This window comes from Agelaius phoeniceus, chromosome 7 (genome assembly GCF_051311805.1).
Source record: "Agelaius phoeniceus isolate bAgePho1 chromosome 7, bAgePho1.hap1, whole genome shotgun sequence".
Lineage (NCBI taxonomy): Eukaryota > Metazoa > Chordata > Aves > Passeriformes > Icteridae > Agelaius > Agelaius phoeniceus.
In genome coordinates, this window is record NC_135271.1 from 5,945,001 (window position 1) to 5,955,152 (window position 10,152).

Sequence of the window (10,152 nt, forward strand, 5' to 3'; positions counted from 1 at the left end):
CGCCCGCACGCGGCACACCAGTGACCGGCGGCGCCGGCCATGGCGGCAAGAGGCTCGGGGGCCTGCGTCGGTGTCCCTGCTCTCCAGCGGGGATGGACCGGTGGCAGACCGGCGCAAGGCCGGGGTGGGGGGGCTGGTGTGAGGGGTGGGGGGGCAAGGCGCCGCTACGGCGGCCAACGTGCCATGCTTCTAGGCCCGGCCACGACGCGCGGTGTAGCGCAGGGAGAGCCCCGCCAGCGCGCACCGTGGCGGGCGCGCATGGCACGCTTCGTAGTGCCAAGCGGCTTTTTTCCCCTCTCCCCCTTCTAACCCGCCATGCCCGGAGGTGCTGCGCACCTCCGGTGTCTCTCTCTCTCTCTGGGACTGATGACACGCGGTGAAGGGGAAGTGCGTGTGGCCCCCGGTGCCGACCAGGGCCGGCAGCCGAGGGCCGAGCGTGCGAACGGAGTGGGCGTGTGAGTGACGCCGCGCGCGCGCGCACGCGGCCTTCCAGATGGCCCGGCACAACGCAGCGGGTGCCAAGCCCCACCGGTAATGATCCTTCCTCAGGTTCACCTACGGAAACCTTGTTACAACTTTTACTTCCTCTAGATAGTCAAGTTTGACCGTCTTCTCGACACTCCGGCAGGGCCGTGGCCGACCCCGCCGGGGCCGATCCGAGGACCTCACTAAACCATCCAATCGGTAGTAGCGACAGGCGGTGTGTACAAAGGGCAGGGACTTAATCAATGCAAGCTTATGACCTGCACTTACTGGGAATTCCTGGTTCACGGGGAAGAATTGCAATCCCCGAACCCCATCAGGAATGGGGTTCAACGGGTTACCCGCGCCTGCCGGCGGAGGGTAGGCACAAGCTGAGCCAGTCACTGTAGTGTGCGTGTGGCCCCGGACATCTAAGGGCATCACAGACCTGTTATTGCTCAATCTCAGGTGGCTGGACGCCACTTGTCCCTCTAAGAAGTTGGACGCCGACCGCTCGGGGGTTGCGTAACTAGTTAGCATGCCAGAGTCTCGTTCCTTATCGGAATTAACCAGACAAATCGCTCCACCAACTAGGAACAGCCATGCACCACCACCCACTGTTGTGGTGTGTTTTATGCTTGTTCAGTTTTCCCTCCATTGTTCTCTCAGAAAGTCCTGCCCTGTTACCAGTTTGTGTCAATCCCCAAACCCCTCCCCAGTTGTCTTGGATACCAAATGTATCTTTCTTGTTCCCCACCCCTGGCAGCCTGCCTGTCACTCGACACCCCTGCCTCTTTTTCTAGAGAGTTCGGGCCAGGGTGTCGAGTGATTGGGTTAGGGGCCAGGGTCCCTCCCGCAACTGTGTTTGATGGGTTCTCCGATCATGCCAATCCTTAATGTATCCCTCTCTGATTTGCTATCTTTCACCCCTCCCACCCTCTGTAAAACCGAGGCTTTTTCCCTGCCTCGGGGCTCTCAGCTTCTTCCACCGAACCTGCACGTTTCCCTACCAATAAAACCACCCCCCCGAAGAAACTGAGGGTCGCCTCTTCATTTCATCCTGTGACTTCGGAGCTCTTTACTGCGGCCACACGTCCGCAAGGCTTGACATCGCCTTGGGCACAAAGCCCTGACTCCGGGTTGGGGAAGTGCCTTACTGGCTGGAGGTTGGCTGGACACTTATCTAGCCTGGGCGTTTCACTTTTCACCGGCCACTGCTCCAGTTTTGGCGCCCAACGTGGGGCCCCCCCTTTTCTCGGATTCGTGGACCCCACGGACGGGATTTCGAGAATCCCAGCGGTCGCGGAACTACCCTGTGGTCGAGCAGACCTTGTGCGCGAGGTAGCGCTCCCCGGGGACCCTGGACGGCAGCTCCTTGCACCTGGGAGTTGTCCTGTCGCAGGAAACCCCTCGTTCCAGCTTTTCGTTTGTCGCCTCCGGACTTCGTGAGTATTCTGCTACTCTCCCTGTCGCCTTCCCCTCTATTGGTGTTTCGTCACCACCCTTCTTTTTCTCTAGACAGGGGCCGGGGGTGGGCACCCTTATTTTTTTTTCTTTCGCGTTTACTGGAACGGGGGGGGCTTTTCCGCAGCTGCCACTTATAACATCGAGCGATGGGTGCAAAGTTTTCGCTCTCGGCAGCTCAGAAGGGGCTGTTTTACCAAGTTGTGGGTATCCTAGTTGGGGGGGGTTGTTCCGTTGATAAAAAGGAAGTTAAAAAATTAATCCGATGGCTTTTTTCTGAGTTTCCCGAAGTCTCCCCCGATCTAATTAAAGATCCTGCCTTTTGGCAGAGGGCAAATGCCAAGTTATCAAACTTGATTAGATCACGAGACACCTCGCTTTCTCCGTTAGCTTTTTGGATTTCACAAATTCGATCTATCCTGAAAGCAGGAGGAAACTCAGAAAAACCTTCGGTCAGTTTTAGTTCGTGCCCCAGTTCTTCTGCCTCTCCCTCTACCCCTAACCCTTCTTCCCGTCCCCATAAACGTAAAACCGGGATTCTGAAGGGTGCAGCGCGCTCCAGCCCCGCGCAGGGTGACCATTCGTCCCCTAGCCCCCTTCAAAATCCTCGGCCCCCCCGCCCTAAGAGTCCTGGCCAGTCTCTTAGGGGCTCCTCGTCTTCCCCTACCTCTCCTGTTCCCGTCCCCAGGTCCTCAGTTTCTAAAACCCCAAAATCCAAAACCCTAAGTTCTAAGTCCCCAGTTTGCTCCCAGTCGCCTCCAATTCCCCAAAATGGCTCCTATGGGGCCCAAGATGGAGGCAGCCACATGGCCAAAATGGCGGGAAAGCCCTCTTCTTCTCCCCAGAATCCCTTTTTCCCAAGCTCCAACCCCTTCCTGCCAGTCGGCCACTCCCAATGTTCTACCCCCTCGTCCTTCCCCCCTCCTGGTCCCTCCTCCTTTCCAGAAACCTCCTCTTCAGTAGTCCCTCCCCTTTCTCCTCCCACATCCCCGCCCATAGCTCCTCCCTCGGTCCCTCCCATACCACCTCCCATCTCTCCACCCCCTGCCAGTCAAAAGGTTCCACCCCTTGTCTCCGCCTCCTGGGAGGGTCCCTCGATATCGGATTGCCCTGCTCAAGTTCCCAGCCACGCCCCTACCTCCTCCCCTCCCGGTTCCCACGCTCTCCCTGCCGGCTCCCGCGCTTTGGGTTCCGGGGGGGGGGCAGCAGTTGGGAACCGGGAACCGGGGTCTGCTGCGATACCATCCGCAGCCCCGGTTGTTTACCATCCAGAGGGAGATGGTGGGGTGCGTCGCCAGTGGGTCCCCTTACACCATTCACAAATCAAAGAGCTGTGCAAGGCACAGAAAGATTACGGCCGGGACAGCGAATACTTTCGGGGAGTGTTGCAGGCAACACTTACCGAAGCCGATGTCACCCCCTATGACATCCGGCGCCTCTTCACGTGTCTGCTCAATCCCACCGAGCGGGCTATGTGGGAGGCAGCCTGGAAGAGGGGAGTGACGGAGGCCCTCCCGAGCCTGTGGGAACAGCCCCACACGGGGCTGGACCTAACAGGCAATGTCCTGGCCATTGATCAGCTCCTAGGGACCGGCAACTGGGCAGATGGGCACTTGCAGGCGAGTGCCATCCCCCAGGAAGCACTCCGGGAGTCAGCGCGGGCAGCCGAGAAGGCGTTCCTGGCGCTGCCGGGGGCGGCTCCTCTCCTTTCTTTTTCCAGAATCTTTCAGGGCGCCGAGGAATCTTTCCTCGATTTTGTCGAGCGTCTTCGAAAAGCTGTCGAGCAACAAGTGGCGGACGAGGTTGCCCGGGAACATATCCTGAAGGAAGTAGCATCCACGAATGCAAACTCTGCGTGTAGGGATGCCATCCTCAGCCTCCCGATGCACCCACCCCCCTCGCTGCACGATATGCTCGAGGTCTGCACCCGGAAGGTCCTAATCATGCCATCTAGGGAGGGAGAGAAGAGAAAACAGCTGCCACCCCGAGTCAGCGCCGCGGAAGAGGCGCCTGAAAACACCTTCTCTGAAGCCACCTGCCGCTCGCCTGCTCCCGGTCCTTCCGCCGCCAAATCACCCTGCCATCTGTGCGGAAAGCTTGGGCATTGGATGCCCGACTGCCCGCTGCGGCGGGAATTTTATGAATTCAAAAGGGGGCAGGGACTCCTGGGGAAAACCCAGACAAAAAACTAACATCTGAGCGCAGTTCCCCCCTGCGCCATGATAAAAATAGGGCGGGACAACTAACACCACGCAGGGAGGGGAGATCTCAGGGACCGCCGCCTGCCAAACAAGACATATTCTCACCGGACTTGTCACATGTTGCATGTCTCCAACCTAGACCCGTGCTAACTACCTTTTCTGCTTTCAGACCCTTCCGGCTGCAGCTGACGGAGCCACTACATCTTAAGAACTCCGATTTTCAACTCGTGTCAGTCAGCCCGGAATGCCCAGGAAACTGGGGGCGGATAAGGTGTAAGTACGTCGTTGTCGGAGACACTAAGCACACACCTTTAGAGGTGAACATAATTCCAGGTCTTCTGCCATCTGACCCGGGACTGTTCGGGTCTGTGTCCAACTGTGTCCAGCCCCCCACTTTCCTGCCCAAGGGACAGGTGATCGCGCAAGCGATCCCTGTTCCCGAAATAACTTGGGCCCTGGGGTTTCCTCCGGCTGAACTCCAAAATCCAACAGTAGCTTGGGCCCAGGTCCTGGGGCGGGAAAGGCCTCATGTCACCTGTCATATCTCAAAAGGGGGAGAGGGCAAGCCTCTTAAAGGCTTGTTGGACACAGGAGCAGATGTGACGATCATTCCTTCCCGGGAATGGCCGTCACATTGGGAATTGCAAAACGCGCCTGGCCACGTCCGAGGTGTCGGGGGTTTACAATTGGCACGCCAGTCTAAGAGCGTCGTACAAATTACGGGGCCGGATGGGCAATTGGCTTCAGTGCGCCCATTCGTATTAGATTACACGGAACCCCTGTGGGGGAGAGACCTCTTGGCCCAGTGGGGAGCCCGAATTGACCTCCCAGCAGCTCCCCAGGTTTTTCGGGCAGCGGTCACTGATGAGCGCCCTACCTGGAAACTGAATTGGAAATCTGATAAACCAGTGCAGGTAGTGCAGTGGCCGCTCAACAAGCAAAAATTAGCGGCGCTCAATGAGCTTGTTAAGGAGCAGCTACTCAAGGGCAACCTGGTGGAGACCATGTCAGAGTGGAACTCCCCAGTGTTCGTTATCAAAAAGCCCAACAAAGATAAGTGGCGGCTCCTTCACGACCTCCGCCAAATTAACAACATCATTGAAGATATGGGGCCTCTCCAACCAGGGATGCCGTCCCCAACGATGCTCCCCCAAAATTGGAATTTGGTCGTAATTGACATAAAAGATTGCTTTTTCCAAATTCCCTTACACCCGGACGATGCTCCGCGTTTCGCCTTCACGGTTCCTGCCATCAACCGTGAAGCCCCAAGCAAGCGCTACCATTGGCGAATTCTTTCACAAGGCCTAAAGGCCAGCCCAGTGATCTGTCAATGGTACGTCGCCTCCTTGCTGTCCCCAGTACGTGCAGCCGCCAAAGACACCATCATTTACCATTATATGGATGACATCCTAGTGTGCGCTCCGACCAACGACCTACTTACCCACGCGCTTGACCTAACAATCGATGCATTGGTTGTTGCAGGGTTCGAGCTCCAGCAAGATAAGATTCAACAGATGCCACCCTGGAAGTACCTGGGCCTGGAAATAACGAAGCGGACCATTGTTCCGCAAAAATTGGCTATTAAAACTAACATCAAAAACCTGGCAGATGTCCACCAGCTGTGTGGGTCCTTGAATTGGGTAAGGCCTTGGCTAGGCATTCCAACAGAAGACCTAGCCCCCCTTTTCAATTTATTGAAAGGGGGAGAAGAGCTTAGTTCTCCAAGGTCCCTTACCCCAGAGGCCCAGACAGCGCTGGAGAAGATCCAAAACTCCATCTCGGCCAGGCAGGCCCACAGATATCACCCGGGCCTGCCATTTAAATTCATTGTTCTAGGTAAGCTGCCACACCTCCATGGGGTGATTTTCCAGTGGGACGATTCCATCAAGGGCAAGGACCGGGGCTCGGGGGATCCCCTCTTAATCATAGAGTGGGTGTTCCTCAGCCATCACAGGTCCAAAAGGATGACGCAGCCAGCCGAGCTGGTGGCAGAACTGATCAGAAAGGCTAGATCACGGATCAGAGAGTTGGCAGGTTGTGACTTTGACTGCATCCACATTCCTTTAAAATTCGATTCAGGCTATCTAAAAAGAAAGATGATTGATAACCTTCTGGAAACAAATGAGATGCTTCAACTGGCTTTGGACAGCTACACCGGCCAAATCGCAGTAGATCGGCCGGCCCACAAATTATTCAATCAGGAATTCACATTGTCTCTAAAATCAGTTCAGAGTAGAACTCCTCTGAAGGCTTTGACAGTTTTTACAGACGCGTCTGGAGCATCCCACAAGTCGGTGATGACTTGGAAGGATCCTCAGACTCAGCGGTGGGAGGCAGATGTCACAGAGGTGGAAGGTTCACCTCAAGTTGCTGAGTTGGACGCAGTCGTCAGAGCCTTTGAGAGGTTCTCTGAACCATTCAATTTAGTCACTGATTCAGCCTATGTCGCGGGTGTAGTTTCCAGAGCCGAAAATGCAATTTTACAGGAGGTATCAAACATCCCTTTGTTTAACTTGCTCTCTAAGCTTGTGAACTTAGTCTCCCACCGAGAGCAACCCTTTTATGTGATGCATGTCAGGTCACATACCGATTTGCCTGGGTTTATTGCGGAAGGCAATAGGCGTGCTGATGCCCTTGCCGCTCCTGTTCAAGCTGCCCCACTCCCTGATCTGTTCAGTCAGGCCAAGATCAGCCACCAGCAATTTCATCAGAACGCCCCTGGCCTTGTTCGACAATTCCATCTTACACGCGAACAGGCCAAGGCGATCGTGGCTACATGTCCTCAATGCCAGTCCCACCAGCTCCCAACAATACCCTTGGGAGCTAACCCCAGAGGTCTATCTAGTTGCGAGGTGTGGCAGATGGATGTTACCCACATCCCTGCCTTTGGCCGTCTGCAATTCGTACATGTCTCGGTGGATACCTTCTCCGGCGCAGTCTATGCCTCTGCCCACACAGGGGAAAAGGCAGCAGATTGTGAAAAACACCTAGTTCAAGCGTTCGCTGTCCTGGGCATCCCCAAGGTCCTGAAAACAGACAATGGCCCGGCGTATAGATCCAGGGAGCTGCGAAGCTTCCTGGAACAATGGGGAATAGAGCATAAGACTGGCATCCCCTATTCCCCGACAGGCCAAGCCGTGGTAGAAAGGACCCACCAGAGCCTAAAAAGAGTTCTAGAACAGCAACGAGTGGCCGTGAAGGTGGAGTCCCCCCATATCCGTCTCGCGAAAGCGCTTTTTACCATTAACTTCCTAAACTGTTCTTTCGAAAATCTCAATCCGCCTATTGTGCGACATTTCGGGAGACATGAGCAGCTGCAGGCCAGGGTCAGGCCTCCTGTCCTGATTAAAGATCCGGAGACCTGGAAAACGGAGGGGCCTTTCGATCTAGTGACTTGGGGAAGGGGATACGCTTGCGTGTCCACCCCCTCAGGTCCGAGATGGATCCCCGCTAAGTGGGTCAAGCCTTTCCGCCCTGGGAAGACTCTGAGAGCAGAAAACGTAGAACAGGTCACGGAGGCATGTTGGCGGCGGCGGCGGAAGCTCCCAGGGATGGAGCCACTCCCAGTTTAACCCTCTCCCTGCCCCGGGCAGGACCTGATTCAGAGTCATTCCTTATGTCTGTCTCTTGTTTGTTTTTAGTTTTCCCCCAATGGAATACTTTCCACCCTTTTAGTTTTACTTATTGTTTTGATCGCCTGCTCCGTAGTCTGGGGACTCGTAAAGAGACTTATATCCAGGACCATCAATGTCCCAGACGTCAGCCGAGCGGAAGTCTCAGAAGAAGAAGGAGAAAGAGTTGACACTGCTTCATCAGAAAACTCCGATCCTGAAGACTCCAGCTCGGTTTCTAGCGACGCGGAGCAGGCTGAAACTTCATTTTGAACAGTGTTTGCCCTTACAATTCTTTTATTTTTAAACGAAAAAGGGGGAGATGTTGTGGTGTGTTTTATGCTTGTTCAGTTTTCCCTCCATTGTTCTCTCAGAAAGTCCTGCCCTGTTACCAGTTTGTGTCAATCCCCAAACCCCTCCCCAGTTGTCTTGGATACCAAATGTATCTTTCTTGTTCCCCACCCCTGGCAGCCTGCCTGTCACTCGACACCCCTGCCTCTTTTTCTAGAGAGTTCGGGCCAGGGTGTCGAGTGATTGGGTTAGGGGCCAGGGTCCCTCCCGCAACTGTGTTTGATGGGTTCTCCGATCATGCCAATCCTTAATGTATCCCTCTCTGATTTGCTATCTTTCACCCCTCCCACCCTCTGTAAAACCGAGGCTTTTTCCCTGCCTCGGGGCTCTCAGCTTCTTCCACCGAACCTGCACGTTTCCCTACCAATAAAACCACCCCCCCGAAGAAACTGAGGGTCGCCTCTTCATTTCATCCTGCGACTTCGGAGCTCTTTACTGCGGCCACACGTCCGCAAGGCTTGACATCGCCTTGGGCACAAAGCCCTGACTCCGGGTTGGGGAAGTGCCTTACTGGCTGGAGGTTGGCTGGACACTTATCTAGCCTGGGCGTTTCACTTTTCACCGGCCACTGCTCCAACCCACGGAATCGAGAAAGAGCTCTCAATCTGTCAATCCTGATCGTGTCCGGGCCGGGTGAGGTTTCCCGTGTTGAGTCAAATTAATCCGCCCGGGCCCCGGTTCGAGACTCGGCTCTGTTCCCCCACATCCGCGCCGCATCGGGTTCAGACAATTTCGCCCTCTCTCTTTTCTCTCTCGCCTCTCTCTCCCTTCTCGCGGCTCAGCTCCAGCCGCACCGCCACCCGGTGCTGCTCGTAGCTGGCACCCGCACGGGCGCTACCCGGACCGGGGCCGGCACCGGCACCTTGCATGGTTTTTTAAGGACACCTGAAGGCTCACGGGGCCACACGGCCGTCACACAGCTCGGGATGGTAAAGACGCCCTTCCCCAGGCCAGCGGGAGGAGCGACACCCCGCCTGCGAAGGGAAGCGAATTGGAAAGGAGACTGCCCTGCCCGAGCACCGGACCCCCCCCCGCCGTGGCTTCCCCGTGACAGAGAAGCCTTGGAAGGAGAGCCGGCCCGCTGGGGGCCCTCTCTGATGCCACCTGAAAAGCCACACCGATCAGGCGTGGCTCTGGGAAGGAGCTGCGCCAACGGCGACAAGGGCCCCACGGCCATGCTCCTGGGACAACGGAGACGGCCACCCAGCCCACCTGTGGATCGGATTGCTCACGGCAGCAGAGGAGTGCGGGGGGTGCTGTCACCCACCCACGGCCAACAATGGCTCCCCTTTAGGCTAGGCAACGGCGGGACTGGACGGGCCCCTGCCGGCCCAGGGGGGGACTCGGTGGCCCTCCCCCACCTTCCGGCCCGGGGAAACTGGCCGACTGTGCGAGATAAAGTGCCACTGACCTGGCGCCACGGGCCACCGGCTTTTGCCTGGCCTCGCGGCGGTCGGCTTTCCCTTCGGGAAAAAAAGTCAGGGGACAGCACGATAAAAAAGGCACACAGACGCGCGTTCGAAATGACCCGTGCTAGCCACGGGGGCCAAGGGGCCAGGGGCCCGGGGGGGGGGTCCGAGGTACGCGCCTTACTGCCTCCCCACGACGGACCCACCAGCATCCCGCTCGCACCTTCGTCGCAACGCTTCTCGGTGCCACGGCTTAGGGCCACAAGAGAAAAATAAAAAGGCCCATGGAGGCCTGGTGGGCGCCCCCCCAACTCCGCCCGCCTCAACAAAAAGCAACGGACCCGGCGCGGCAAACCCGGCCCCGGCCAGCAGAAGCAGCTCAGTCAATCCAGCCACGACCGAGGTAGGCGAGGCGCCACCACCTCGCCCAGGACCAGTCCGGGGGGGCTCTCTGTCGGGTGTCGGGCCCTTAAAAAAAAAAAACCAAACAACTAGGCCAAAAAATTCTGCCCGCCACAACTCGGGTCCCTGGCTTAAGGCCAAGGAAGGGTGACGGCTTCAACAACGTGGGCTGGGGACCACCGCCGCCACCGAGGCGGACCCACAGGCCCAAAACAACAGCAAATGATTCTGGAGCAGAGGCATTGCTTGGAG